Genomic DNA, 15,027 nt, shown 5'->3' on the forward strand with positions numbered 1-15,027 from the left:
AGACATCCATTTCCCAGGCATATGCCCCCTACGCACTTTTGGTGGTGCACCCCGCACGAACAATCCCGCCTCGACCAGCCTGAACAATTCCCCTCTCGAAGGAAGGCCTCGGCCTTAATCGTCCACGACAAACAGCTCGACGAGGCATGAAGCACCCACGGGAGCCGGAGCACGACGATGCAGAGTCTCGGTTCACAGGAGCCTGGGAAGAACATCCCGTACGGAACCCTTTACCCGAAAACATCCGAACCGCACATGCTCGCGACAGTCCTGCCGTTAGAGAATGCACCGTGCACGCGACCGAGTAAGGCCACTCAGAGACATCCATTTCCCAGGTATATGCCCCCTACGCACTTTTGGTGGCGCAACTCGCACGAACAGTCCCACCTCGACCCCGTATACAAGCTTTTTTGCCTCGAAGAGTTCGTCGGAGACGAAGAAGCAACCTTCAGTGCAACCGTAGCACTCTTTTGTGCAACCGCCCAAACAACGCCCCCTCTACCCTCTGTCGAAACACTCGGCATTGCTGCTCCCTAAGGTGAGCTTCTCCTCATAGGCAATTCCGCTCTTATCCGGTCACGTTTGTGTGCCCGAATTTCGCAAGGCAACCTCCATGGGACATGGAAAAGACTCGAGAAGAGAGCTCGCTCACGGGAGAGAGAAGCCAAGGAGACCACGAGAGTGCTGAGAGTGGGACAGCGCTGAATAGGCGGGAGAAGCCTGCGCGTATAAACGGAGATATATATCCAATTGCAACGAAGGAACGTGCCAAAGATCGAGAACAATGGCAGAAATGCTAGTAACGTGCACTTCGGGACCAACGCATCACCGGAAGACAACCGCCAAACATCGAAAGAGTCGCGATGCTCCGCAACCTACGTGCAAAGCGGTCGCACACCGGGTAAGGGAGTGAGAGCCCCAAACATAGCTGGGCGAGGCGCTCACTCCGCTCTTTAATATCTCGTTAATACCGCCAAGGAAATGGCACAAGCACACACACACAAGCATCCTCGGAAGAGGACAGTTCGAGTGACAGGTCAAATCCAAGAGTTCCGAAGACTACCTCCAGGAACAATCGGGAACAAGACCGATTACAAGTCGTCGAGTCTGTTACTGGGCGAACACGAGATGCGCACAGGAAATCGATCAGCCCTCACAATGGCCCAAGGCCAGAGATCGGACTGCTACGATTTACCCCAACAATCATCGTGCCACTCTTCGCAGAGAGGTGATAGACGCCAACGAGCCCGCGCATAGCAATCGAGGTGTAAAAAGGGCGTTGAAGGCAGGAAGCCTGGACGAAAGAGGCTACGAGGTCACCTCGAAGCGGTCTAAGAATCGGGCGCACTTGGGGCGACTACCAGTGCCAACCCCTTATCCCGCGGTGCGTCCGACACACAGAAATTTCCAAGGCGGCCAAGGAGCCTCCCCGCATAGCAATCGGGGTGTGAGGTTACGGATGCAGCATTGATAGCAATCGAGGTGGGAGGCGAAGGATGCAGAAGTGAGAGCCGAGGGATGTAGCAGAGATAGCAATCGGGGTGTGTGATGCAGAAGAGATAGCAATCGAGGTGTGCGGTGGGAAGGGCCCAGCAGCCAGAATGCATGAAGCGACGGATGAAGCAGTGATGACAACCGGGCTGTGAGGAGAGGAGGGATGCAGCCAAGAAAGCAATCAGGGCTCGAGGCAAGGGATGCATCAAGGATAGCAATCATGTTGTGAGGCGAGATTCCAAAGGCTAAACGTGAGAGGCTGCAGGGTCGACTCAGAGAGGTCTATGCATGTGAGAGGCTGAAAGCAAGGTCAACTCGGAGCGGTCTATGCATCGGGCGCGCTTGGGGCGACTACCAGTGCCAACCCCTTATCCCGCGACGCGTCCGACAAAGAGAACGTTCCAAGGCGGCAGAGGAGGTTACCAGCCGAAGGATGCAGTAGCAATAACAGGTATAGTTCCGCGGCGGCCGAGAAGACTCACCGCATAGGAATCGGGATGCGAGGCGAGGGATGCGGCGGGAAGGCCCCGACGGCTAAACGGAAGAGGCTGCAGGGCCGCCTCGGAATGGTCCAAGCATCGGACGCGATTGGGACGACTACCAGTGCCAACCCCTTATCCCGCGATGCGTCCGATACACAGATAGTTCCAAGGCGGCCGAGGAGCCTCACCGCATATCAATCGGGGTGCGAGGCGAGGGATGGGGCGGGAAGGCCCCAACGGCTAGACGGAAGAGGCTTCAGGGCCACCTCGGAATGCTCCAAGCATCGGACGCGCTTGGGGCGACTACCAGTGCCAACCCCTTATCCCGCGATGCGTCCGATACACAGATGGTTCCAAGGCGGCCGAGGAGCCTCACCGCATAGCAATCGGGGGTGCGAGGCGAGGGATGGGGCGGGAAGGCCCCAACGGCTAGACGGAAGAGGCTTCAGGGCCGCCTCGGAATGGTCCAAGCATCGGACGCGCTTGGGGCGACTACCAGTGACAACCCCTCATCCCGTGATGCGTCCGATACGAAGATGGTTCCAAGGCGGCCGAGGAGCCTCACCGCATAGCAATCGGGGTGCGAGGTGGGGGATGCGGCGAGATGGCCCCAACGGCTAGACGGAAGAGGCCACAGGGCCGCGTCGGAATAGTCCAAGCATCGGACGCGCTTGGGGCGACTACCAGTGACAACCCCTTATCCCGCGATGCGTCCGATACGAAGATAGTTCCAAGGCGGCCGAGGAGCCTCACCGCATAGCAATCCGGGTGCGAGGTGGGGGATGCGGCGAGATGGCCCCAACGGCTAGACGGAAGAGGCTGCAGGGCCGCCTCGGAATAGTCCAAGCATCGGACGCGCTTGGGGCGACTACCAGTGACAACCCCTTATCCCGCGATGCTTCCGATACGAAGACAGTTCCAAGGCGGCCGAGGAGCCTCACCGCATAGCAATGGGGGTGCGAGGTGAGGGATGCGGCGAGATGGCCCCAACGGCTAGACGGAAGAGGCCACAGGGCCGCCTCGGAATAGTCCAAGCATCGGACGCGCTTGGGGCGACTACCAGTGACAACCCCTTATCCCGCGATGCATCCGATACGAAGATAGTTCCCAGGCGGCCGAGGAGCCTCACCGCATAGCAATCGGGGTGCGAGGCGAGGGATGCGGCGAGATGGCCCCAAAGGGTAGACGGAAGAGGCTGCGGGGCCGCCTCGGAATAGTCCAAGCATCGAACGCGCTTGGGGCGACTACCACTGCCAACCCCTTATCCCGCGATGCGTCCGATACACAGATAGTTCCGAGGCGGCCGAGGAGCTGGGGGATGCGGCGAGATGGCCCCAACGGCTAGACGGAAGAGGCTGCAGGGCCGCCTCGGAATAGTCCAAGCATCGGACGCGCTTGGGGCGACTACCAGTGACAACCCCTTATCCCGCGATGCGTCCGATACACAGATAGTTCCGAGGCGGCCAAGGAGCCTCACCGCATAGCAATCGTGGTGCGAGGTGGGGGATGCAGCGAGATGGCCCCAACGGCTAGACGGAAGAGGCTGCAGGGCCGCCTCGGAATGGTCCAAGCATCGGACGCGCTTGGGGCGACTACCACTGCCAACCCCTTATCCCGCGATGCGTCCGATACACAGATAGTTCCAAGTCGGCCGAGGAGCCTCACCGAATAGCAATCGGGGTGCGAGGCGAGGGATGCGGCGAGAAAGCCCCAACGGCTAGAGGGAAGAGGCTTCAGGTCCGCCTCGGAATGGTCCAAGCATCGGACGCGCTTGGGGCGACTACCAGTGACAACCCCTTATCCCGCGACGCGTCCGATACACAGATAGTTCCAAGGCGGCCGAGGAGCCTCACCGCATAGCAATCGGGGTGCGAGGCGAGGGATGCGGCGAGAAGGACCCAACGGCTAGACGGAAGAGGCTTCAGGGCCGCCTCGGAATGGTCCAAGCATCGGACGCGCTTGGGGCGACTACCAGTGACAACCCCTTATCCCGCGACGCGTCCGATACACAGATAGTTCCAAGGCGGCCGAGGAGCCTCACCGCATAGCAATCGGGGTGCGAGGCGAGGGATGCGGCGAGAAGGACCCAACGGCTAGACGGAAGAGGCTTCAGGTCCGCCTCGGAATGGTCCAAGCATCGGACGCGCTTGGGGCGACTACCAGTGACAACCCCTTATCCCGCGACGCGTCCGATACACAGATAGTTCCAAGGCGGCCGAGGAGCCTCACCGCATAGCAATCGGGGTGCGAGGCGAGGGATGCGGCGAGAAGGACCCAACGGCTAGACGGAAGAGGCTTCAGGGCCGCCTCGGAATGGTCCAAGCATCGGACGCGCTTGGGGCGACTACCAGTGACAACCCCTTATCCCGCGATGCGTCCGATACACAGATAGTTCCAAGGCGGCCGAGGAGCCTCACCGCATAGCAATCGGGGTGCGAGGCAAGGGATGCGGCGAGAAGGACCCAACGGCTAGACGGAAGAGGCTTCAGGGCCGCCTCGGAATGGTCCAAGCATCGGACGCGCTTGGGGCGACTACCAGTGACAACCCCTTATCCCGCGACGCGTCCGATACACAGATAGTTCCAAGGCGGCCGAGGAGCCTCACCGCATAGCAATCGGGGTGCGAGGCGAGGGATGCGGCAAGAAGGACCCAACGGCTAGACGGAAGAGGCTTCAGGGCCGCCTCGGAATGGTCCAAGCATCGGACGCGCTTGGGGCGACTACCAGTGACAACCCCTTATCCCGCGACGCGTCCGATACACAGATAGTTCCAAGGCGGCCGAGGAGCCTCACCGCATAGCAATCGGGGTGCGAGGCAAGGGATGCGGCGAGAAGGACCCAACGGCTAGACGGAAGAGGCTTCAGGTCCGCCTCGGAATGGTCCAAGCATCGGACGCGCTTGGGGCGACTACCAGTGACAACCCCTTATCCCGCGACGCGTCCGATACACAGATAGTTCCAAGGCGGCCGAGGAGCCTCACCGCATAGCAATCGGGGTGCGAGGCGAGGGATGCGGCGAGAAGGACCCAACGGCTAGACGGAAGAGGCTTCAGGGCCGCCTCGGAATGGTCCAAGCATCGGACGCGCTTGGGGCGACTACCAGTGACAACCCCTTATCCCGCGACGCGTCCGATACACAGATAGTTCCAAGGCGGCCGAGGAGCCTCACCGCATAGCAATCGGGGTGCGAGGCGAGGGATGCGGCGAGAAGGACCCAACGGCTAGACGGAAGAGGCTTCAGGGCCACCTCGGAATGGTCCAAGCATCGGACGCGCTTGGGGCGACTACCAGTGACAACCCCTTATCCCGCGATGCGTCCGATACACAGATAGTTCCAAGGCGGCCGAGGAGCCTCACCGCATAGCAATCGGGGTGCGAGGCGAGGGATGCGGCGAGAAGGACCCAACGGCTAGACGGAAGAGGCTTCAGGGCCGCCTCGGAATGGTCCAAGCATCGGACGCGCTTGGGGCGACTACCAGTGACAACCCCTTATCCCGCGACGCGTCCGATACACAGATAGTTCCAAGGCGGCCGAGGAGCCTCACCGCATAGCAATCGGGGTGCGAGGCGAGGGATGCGGCGAGAAGGACCCAACGGCTAGACGGAAGAGGCTTCAGGGCCGCCTCGGAATGGTCCAAGCATCGGACGCGCTTGGGGCGACTACCAGTGACAACCCCTTATCCCCCGACGCGTCCGATACACAGATAGTTCCAAGGCGGCCGAGGAGCCTCACCGCATAGCAATCGGGGTGCGAGGCGAGGGATGCGGCGAGAAGGACCCAACGGCTAGACGGAAGAGGCTTCAGGGCCGCCTCGGAATGGTCCAAGCATCGGACGCGCTTGGGGCGACTACCAGTGACAACCCCTTATCCCGCGACGCGTCCGATACACAGATAGTTCCAAGGCGGCCGAGGAGCCTCACCGCATAGCAATCGGGGTGCGAGGCGAGGGATGCGGCGAGAAGGACCCAACGGCTAGACGGAAGAGGCTTCAGGGCCGCCTGGGAATGGTCCATGCATCGCACGCGCTTGGGGCGACTACCAGTGACAACCCCTTATCCCGCGACGCGTCCGATACACAGATAGTTCCAAGGCGGCCGAGGAGCCTCACCGCATAGCAATCGGGGTGCGAGGCGAGGGATGCGGCGAGAAGGACCCAACGGCTAGACGGAAGAGGCTTCAGGGCCGCCTCGGAATGGTCCAAGCATCGGACGCGCTTGGGGCGACTACCAGTGACAACCCCTTATCCCGCGACGCGTCCGATACACAGATAGTTCCAAGGCGGCCGAGGAGCCTCACCGCATAGCAATCGGGGTGCGAGTCGAGGGATGCGGCGAGAAGGACCCAACGGCTAGACGGAAGAGGCTTCAGGGCCGCCTCGGAATGGTCCAAGCATCGGACGCGCTTGGGGCGACTACCAGTGACAACCCCTTATCCCGCGATGCGTCTGATACACAGATAGTTCCAAGGCGGCCGAGGAGCCTCACCGCATAGCAATCGGGGTGCGAGGCAAGGGATGCGGCGAGAAGGACCCAACGGCTAGACGGAAGAGGCTTCAGGGCCGCCTCGGAATGGTCCAAGCATCGGACGCGCTTGGGGCGACTACCGTTGCCAACCCCTTATCCCGCGATGCGTCTGATACACAGATAGTTCCGAGGCGGCCGAGGAGCCTCACCGCATAGCAATCGGGTTGCGAGGCAGATTATTGGGAAGGGAACCCCCTGGGATGCGGCTCAAGCAGTGCCCAAAGGGACTGGAATGCGGAATCACATCGAGAGACCCAAATGCTATACGAGGGCTCAAATCGAATTATCGATTTGGCCACGACATGGACGCATCGGAACGACTACCTTTGCCGAACCACTCGCAATTGCATCCATACCGAAACCAATAGACATTTCCGTTAGAGCCCTCGCATAGCATTCGGGAATCTCGCATGCCCCTCTAAATCGACCAATGCTGGCGCTCAACGAAAATCCGAGCGCTACCACCGTTCGAGCGCCAGCATTGGTCGAGTTAGAGGGGCACGGGGGAGAATGCTCCAGTCAACACCTCCCCTATATAAGTTATTTGTCCGATTCTCGCACAACCGTAGTCTGCCTCGTCGAATCAAACAACGGTCCCAGATTCCGACTTCCGTTCCGTAGAGACCCAAAAGCTAGATGGAGGCTCGCAAGAAAGAGAGTCGGCGCATAGCAATCGGGTTTCTCGAACGTTTAGGGACCGAGCTCACTTGCGGATAGGGCAAAATCCGCCAAGCAACCCAAAAGCTAGACGGGGGCTCGAATCGAATCGCCTAGGCGGCCACAACAACGACGTGTTGGATCGACTACCAGTGCCAAACCATTCAGCAAGACTAGTCTGTGTCGAGGCCGGATAGAGATTCTCAGAGAGCGCCCGTATAGCATTTAGGAGACCTGCCGCGTCCCTCACACTCGACAAATGGTGGTGCACGTTTATAAATCCGAGCGATCCCAACCCTTTCAAGCACCAACATCGGTCGAGATAGAGGGGCACGGAGGGGGCTGCGTGAGACAACACAGTCCCCTATATAAGTTATTTGTCCGATTCTCACACATCCGAAGAATGGTCATCAAATCGGACAACAGCCCAAACTTCCGACTTCCGTCCCAGAAAGCCCAAGAGCTATCTAAAACGTTCATGGCCGGAACTCGATCGCGGCTATACCAGTCCGCCAAGCAACCCAAAAGCTAGACTGGAGCTCTAGTCGAATCACCTCTGTGGCCATTGCAAGGACGTGTTGGAGCGACTACCATTGCCGAACCATTCCGCAGGTCGAGTCCATACCAAGGCCGCATAGAGATTCACGATGAGCTCCTGCATAGCAATCAGGAGACTTGCCGTGTCCATCACAATCGATAAATCCTGGTGCAAGATTTTTGCATCCGAGCGCTCCAACCAGTCGAGCACCAGCATCAATCGACATAAACGGGCACGGGGGGAGGATGCTCGAGAACACTACCTCCCCTATATAAGTTATTTGTCCGATTCTCAAGCAGCCGAAGTCTGGTCATCGAATCGGGTCAAAGACCACAACTTCCGACTTTACCCACAATGCAAGTCATCGAATCGAACATCGGCCCCCGAGTCGGACTCCATGCGTATGTCAGGTCATCGGACCCAAATTCCGCCTTCCTGCGCATGGCGGGCCATCAATATCAACTCGGTCATCGGACCCAAACTCCGCCTTTCTGCGCATGGCACGCCTTCAAATCGGTCATCGGACCCAAATTCCGCCTTCCTGTGCATGGCGGGCCATCAACATCAACTCGGTCATCGGACCCAAATTCCGCCTTTCTGCGCATGGCACGCCATCAACTCGGTCATCGGACCCAAATTCCGCCTTCCTGCGCATGGCAGGTCATCGGACACAAATTCAGACCTCGCCAATATGCCTACGTATCGAATCGGTCATCGGACCCAACTTCCGACTTCATCCATACTGTAGGGTCTTTGAGGTTGGCGCGGTGCGCTCAACCCGGGGAGTCGACCCATCGAAGCATACACCTCCCCTATATAAGCTATTTGTCCGATTCCCACACCTGTGTAGTTTGCACCTCTGACCAGGACATCGACCCCAACTTCCGAACTCGACTGCAACGACGGCACCAGCGCCTTGGTGCGCACCTTGCGACGCACAGTCCCAACATTCGCCTTCCTGCACATGGCAGGTCATCGGACCCAAATTCCGACCTCGCGAGTATGCCTACATATCGAATCGGTCATCGGACACAACTTCCGACTTCATCCATACCGTAGGGTCTTTGAGGTTGGCGCGGTGCGCTCAACCCGGGGAGTCGACCCAACGAAGCATACACCTCCCCTATATAAGCTATTTGTCCGATTCCCACACCTGTGTAGTTTGCACCTCCGATCAGGACATCGACCCCAACTTCCGAACTCGCCTGCAACGACCGAACCAGCGCCTTGGTGCGCACCTTGCAACGCACAGTGCCAACATTCGCCTTCCTGCACATGGCAGGTCATCGGACCCAAATTCCGACCTCGCGAGTATGCCTACATATCGAATCGGTCATCGGACCCAACTTCCGACTTCATCCATACCGTAGGGTCTTTGAGGTTGGCGCGGTGCGCTCAACCCGGGGAGTCGACCCAACGAAGCATACACCTCCCCTATATAAGCTATTTGTCCGATTCCCACACCTGTGTAGCTTGCACCTCCGATCAGGACATCGACCCCAACTTCCGAACTCGACTAAAAAGACCGCACCAGCACCTTGGTGTGCACCTTGCAACGCACAGTGCCAACATTCGCCTTCCTGCACATGGCAGGTCATCGGACCCAAATTCCGACCTCATGAGCATACCTACTAATCGAATCGGTCATCGGACCCAACTTCCGACTTCATCCATACCGTAGGGTCTTTGAGGTTGGCGCGGTGCGCTCAACCTGGGGAGTCGACCCATCGAAGCATACACCTCCCCTATATAAGCTATTTGTCCGATTCCGACACCTGTGTAGTTTGCACCTCCGCTCAGGACATCGACCCCAACTTCCGAACTCGCCTGCAACGACCGAACCAGCGCCTTGGTGCGCACCAAAAGTGCGCACTTTTGGAGGGCACTTTTGTGCGCTCCAAAGGTGCGCACTTTTGGAGGGCACTTTTGTGCGCTCCAAAGGTGCGCACTTTTGGAGGGCACTTTTTGGAGGGCACTTTTGTGCGCTCCAAAGGTGCGCACTTTTGGAGGGCACTTTTTGGAGGGCACTTTTCTGCGCTCCAAAGGTGCGCACTTTTGGAGGGCACTTTTTGGAGGGCACTTTTCTGCGCTCCAAAGGTGCGCACTTTTGGAGGGCACTTTTTGGAGGGCACTTTTCTGCGCTCCAAAGGTGCGCACTTTTGGAGGGCACTTTTTGGAGGGCACTTTTCTGCGCTCCAAAGGTGCGCACTTTTGGAGGGCACTTTTGTGCACTCCAAAGGTGCACACTTTTGGAGGGCACTTTTTGGAGGGCACTTTTCTGCACTCCAAAGGTGCGCACTTTTGGAGGGCACTTTTTGGAGGGCACTTTTGTGCGCTCCAAAGGTGCGCACTTTTGGAGGGCACTTTTTGGAGGGCACTTTTGTGCGCTCCAAAGGTGCGCACTTTTGGAGGGCACTTTTGTGCACTCCAAGGTGCGCACTTTTGGAGGGCACTTTTCCTGCGCTCCAAAGGTGCACACCTAGGTGAGCACCTTCGACCACACCTTGTAGCACACCAAACTCTGACTTTCGACTTCATCCGCAATGCAGGGTCTTTGAGGTTGGCGCAATGCGCACAACCAGGGGAGTCGACCCATCAAACCCAACACCTCCCCTATATAAGCTATTTGTCTGATTCTCATACATGCGTAGCCTGCAGGAGCAATTAGGACATCGACCCCAACTTTCGGCTTCTAAACGAAAACAAGGTCTTTGAGGTTGGTGTAATGCGAACAACTAGGGGAGTCAACCCATCAAACCCAACACCTCCCCTATATAAGCTATTTGTCTGATTCTCATACATGTGTAGTCTACAGGAGCAATTAGGACATCGACCCCAACTTTTGACTTCTTAACGAAAACAAGGTCTTTGAGGTTGACGTAATGCGCACAACCAGGGGAGTCGACCCATCAAACCCAACACCTCCCCTATATAAGCTATTTGTCCGATTCTCATACATGTGTAGCCTACAGGAGCCATTAGGACATTGACCCCAACTTTTGACTTCTTAACGAAAACAAGGTCTTTGAGGTTGGCGTAATGCGCACAACCAAGGGAGTTGACCCATCAAACCCAACACCTCCCCTATATAAGCTATTTGTCTGATTCTCATACATGTGTAGCCTGCAACAACGATTAGGACATCCACCCCAACTTCTGAATTCGTCTGCGTTGACCGCACCAAAGGTGCACGCCTTGGTGCTCACCAAAATCCGACTTCCGACTTCTTCTGCTATGCGGGGTCTTTGAGGTTGGCGCAGTGCGCACAACCAGGGGAGTCAACCCACCGAATGCAACACCTCCCCTATATAAGCTATTTGTCTGATTCTCATACATGCGTAGACTGCAGCAATGATTAGGACATCCACCCCAACTTTTGACTTCTTAAACAAGACAGGGTCTTTGAAGTTGGTGCAGTGCACACAACCAGGGGAGTCGACCCATCAAACGCAACACCTCCCCTATATAAAGCTATTTGTCCGATTCTCATACGTGTAGTCTGCAGCAGCGATTAGGACATCGACCCCAACTTCCGAATTCGTTTGCATTGACCGCACCAAAGGTGCACGCCTTGGTGTGCACCTTGGAGTGCACTTTGGTGCTCACCTCGGTGCACACTTTGGTGTGCACCTCGGTGTGCACCAAAGGTGCGCACCTTGGAGCGCACCAAAGGTGTACACTTTGGAGCGCACCACATAGGGTCTTTGAGAGGTTGGCGCAGTGCGCACACCAAGGTGGGTGTTGAGGTGCGTGCCGAGGTGGGTGGGTGCTAGGGTGCGCTCCATGGTGGGTGCCAGGGTGGGTGCGTGCTAGGGTGGATTCCAAAGAGGGTCATAGGGTGGGTGCCAAGGTGGGTTGGTGATATAGTGGGTTCAAAGGTGGGTACTAGGGTGGGTTCCAAGGTGGGTCACAAGTTGGGTGCCAGGATGCGTGGGTGTTAGGTTGGGTGCCAAGGTGGGCTCCTGCGTGGGTGGGTGCTAGGGTGGGTTTCAAGGTGGACGCGAGGGCGGGTGCCAAGGTGGGTAACAAGTTGGGTGTTAGGATGGGTGAGTGCTAGAGTGGGTGCCAAGGTGGGTGGGTGCTAAGGTGGATGCCAAGGTGGTTCACAGGGTGGGTGGGTTCTAGGGTGAGTTCCAAGGTGGGTCACAGGTTTAGTGCTAGGGTGCGTGTCAAGGCGGGTGTCGAGGTGCCTGGGTGCTAGGGTGTGGATGCCAATGTGGGTCATAGGGTGGGTACTAGGGTGGGCTGCAATGTGGGTGCCAAGGTGGGTAACATGCTCGGTTGGTTCTAAATTGGGTGTCAGGGTGGGTGTGCACCCACCTTGCCCGAGGTGGGTGCCAAGGTGCCAGTGTGGGTGGGTGCTAAGGTGGATGCCAAGGTGGGTGAGAAGGTGGGTGATAGGTTGAGTGGTAGGATGGGTGGGTGCCAAGATGGGTCACAGGGTGGGTGCAAGGGTGGGTAGGTGCTAGGGTTGGTGTCAGGGTGGGTGGGTGCTAGGTTGGGTTCCAAGGTGGGTGCGAGGGTGAGTGTCAAGGTGGGTCACAGGTTAGGTGCTAGGATGGGTGAGTGCTAGGGTGCAAAGGTGCCAGGGTGGGTGCTAGGATGGGTCGATGCTAGGGTGAGTGGCAAGGTGGGTCCACAAGTGTCAAGGTGGGTGCCGAGGTGGGTGCCAACTTGGGTTCCAAGGTGGGTGCCAAGTGGGCGACTGCTATGGTGGATGCCAAGGTGGGTCACGGGGTGGGTGCCAAGTTGCTAGGTTGTGTTCCAAGGTGGGTGCCAACGTGGCTGCTAGGGTGCGTGGGTTAAAGGGTGTGTCACAACGTGGGTGCCAGGATGGGTGCGCACCCACACTGGCCAAGACGGGTGCAAGGTTGGGTTCCAAGCCCGGTCACAGGCTGGGTGCTAGGATGGGTGGGTGCCAAGGTGGGCACCAGGGTGGGTGCACCCACCCTGGCCAAGGTGGGTCACGGGGTGGGTCCTAGGGTGGGTAACGGGGTGGGTACTAAGGTGCGTGCCAAGGTGGGTCATGGGGTGGGTGCCAAGGTGGGCACCAGGGTGGGTGTGCACCAACCCTAGCCAGGGTAGGTCACGGGGTGGTTGTCGGGGTGGGCGTCAAGGAGCCAAGGTGGGTGGCAAGTAGCCAAGTTGCGTGCCAAGGTGGGTGTCGGGGTGGGTGCCAAGGATCCAAGGTGGGTGCCAAGGAACCAAGGTGGGTGTCTGGGTGGGTGCCGAGGTGGGAGCCAGGGTGGGTCCCAAGGTGAGTGCAAAGGTGGGTGCCAGGGTCAAGGTGAGTGCCAATGTGGGTTCCAAGGTGCCAGGGTCAGGGTGAGTGCCAATGTGGGTTCAAAGGTGCTAAGTTGGGTGCGAGGTTGGGTGCGAGGGTGGGTGGGTGCCAAGGTGTGCTAGGTGGAAGCCCGGGTGGGTCGGCATCCCATGGGTGTCGAGTTGGGTGCCTGATGGGTGCTTCTTGTCAAGTTTTAGTCGTCGGGACTCATTTCGAGCCTTAGAGGTCGTTTCTTGTCCGGTTGCCCTGTCTTCGACCTGGGAACCCAATTTTGGTCCTCGGGTCCCATTTTTTTTTGTCTCGCATCCCACTTTTGGCCTGTGGCCTTTTCGGGGTCGATTCTCGTTTTGGGCATCAGAGCATGTTTCTTCTCCTAAAACCCAATATTTGTTTATTAAGTCTCGGAACACATTTTTGTTCTCGTGGACCCATCATGGGTCTTGGAACGCATTTGTGGTCCTTGGGTCCCATTTTGCATCCCGAAACTTGTGTTTTGGTGCTTGATCCCTATTTTGGGTGCCCACCTTGCACCAAGTGCGCACCCGGGGCAAACCGAGCGCCTTGGTGCACCGGGGCAAGATCGAGCGTGCACCCGAGGCGCCCCGAACATGCACCAAGGTGCACTCGGCCCACATGTGAGCGCAGGTCGTTGCGCCCGAGGTGGTGTGTGGGCACCGCGTTGCAGACGGGACACTGCACGCACACGACGCCCCGTCCAGGTGCACGCACGTAGGCCGGGCCGGGTGCACACCCGACGCCCTAGCAAGGTGCGCGCACCCGGGCAGGGCTCACACTTGGCGAACGGGGCGCACTTCGCGAGGGAGGGTGTGCACCTCGACGGGGGTGGGTGGCCGGGGTGGATTCGCACGTGGGTCGCGGTTTGCTAAGTACACACTGCGACAAGCTCATAACGGGTGCGATCATACCAGCGTTAGTGCACCGGATCCCATCAGAACTCCGCAGTTAAGCGCGCTTGGGCCGGAGTAGTACTGGGATGGGTGACCTCCCGGGAAGTCCCGGTGTTGCACCCTTTTTTAGTTTTTCGCCGGGCGTCGCAATGCTATTTGAATAAACCTTTTGCCCGTTTGCGTTCTCGTCGGGGCCGGGCCGGGCCGGGGTGCGCTGCCCGCACTACCGCGCGCGCGGGGGGCGACACCGAGCGCGCACCCGAGGCGCCCCGAGCACACAGGCCACGGTGCAACCCGGGCGTTGTGCGCGCACCCCGGTGCGCCCGAGGTGCTGCGCGCGCACCCAGGTGAAATCGGTGTGCACCTCGGCCAGTGCGCGCTCGGTCGAGTCGCGCACGTTGGCCAAGGTGCACGGTGATGTTTCTTACTCTAAGGTTCCGCACCAGACGCCCGGGACAGGTGAGCGAAGCTGGGCGGGGCCGGGTGCGCGGCCGGGGCAGGTGCACGCAGCTGGAGAGAGCTTTGGAGCACACCAGAGGTGCGCACCTTGGAGCACACTTCGGAGCGCACCAATGATGCGCTCCATTCAAAAGTTTCCTGAAAAGGCAAAAAAAGTTGAGATTATAGAATTTCCCACTTGAGAGATTGTAAAAAAAAAAAATTTAAAATGAAGGAAACGCGGGTGCCAAGGTGTGCGCGCCCGGGTGCGCAGCCCAGCCAAGGTGTGCGCACCAAGGCGCCCACCCTGGCGAAGGTGCACGCAAGGTGCGCACCCGAGGCAAACCGGACAATTAACCCAACTTTCGACTTCGCGCGCACCTGCGCACCTTGGAGCGCACTTCGGAGCGCTCCTTGGTGCGCACCAATCTTGGGCACCTCGGAGTGCACCATGGCGCCCACCAAGGTGCGCACCCGGGGCAAACCGAGCTCCGACTTCGTGCGCACCTTGGAGCGCACGAAAGGTGCGCACCATGGCGCCCACCAAGGTGCGCAGCCCAGCCAAGGCGTGCGCATCAAGGTGCGCACCCTGGCGAAGGTGCGCACCCGGGGCAAACCGAGCTCCGACTTCGTGCGCACCTTGGAGCGCACAAAGGGTGCGCAACCCAGCCAAGGTGTGCGCACCCCGGGCAAACCGAGCTC

The 15,027-nt window shown here is 58.8% G+C and overlaps 1 non-coding gene across 1 annotated transcript; it reads left to right on the forward strand.

The window, feature by feature from the left end:
• Nucleotides 1–13,891: 13,891 nt before the first annotated feature.
• On the forward strand, nucleotides 13,892–14,010 carry LOC131862376 (5S ribosomal RNA). The gene has a single exon (XR_009361392.1). It is a non-coding gene; the product is annotated as a 5S ribosomal RNA (ribosomal RNA).
• The last annotated feature ends 1,017 nt before the right edge of the window (nucleotides 14,011–15,027 follow it).

Source organism: Cryptomeria japonica, unplaced genomic scaffold (assembly GCF_030272615.1).
Source record: "Cryptomeria japonica unplaced genomic scaffold, Sugi_1.0 HiC_scaffold_42, whole genome shotgun sequence".
Classification (NCBI taxonomy): domain Eukaryota; kingdom Viridiplantae; phylum Streptophyta; class Pinopsida; order Cupressales; family Cupressaceae; genus Cryptomeria; species Cryptomeria japonica.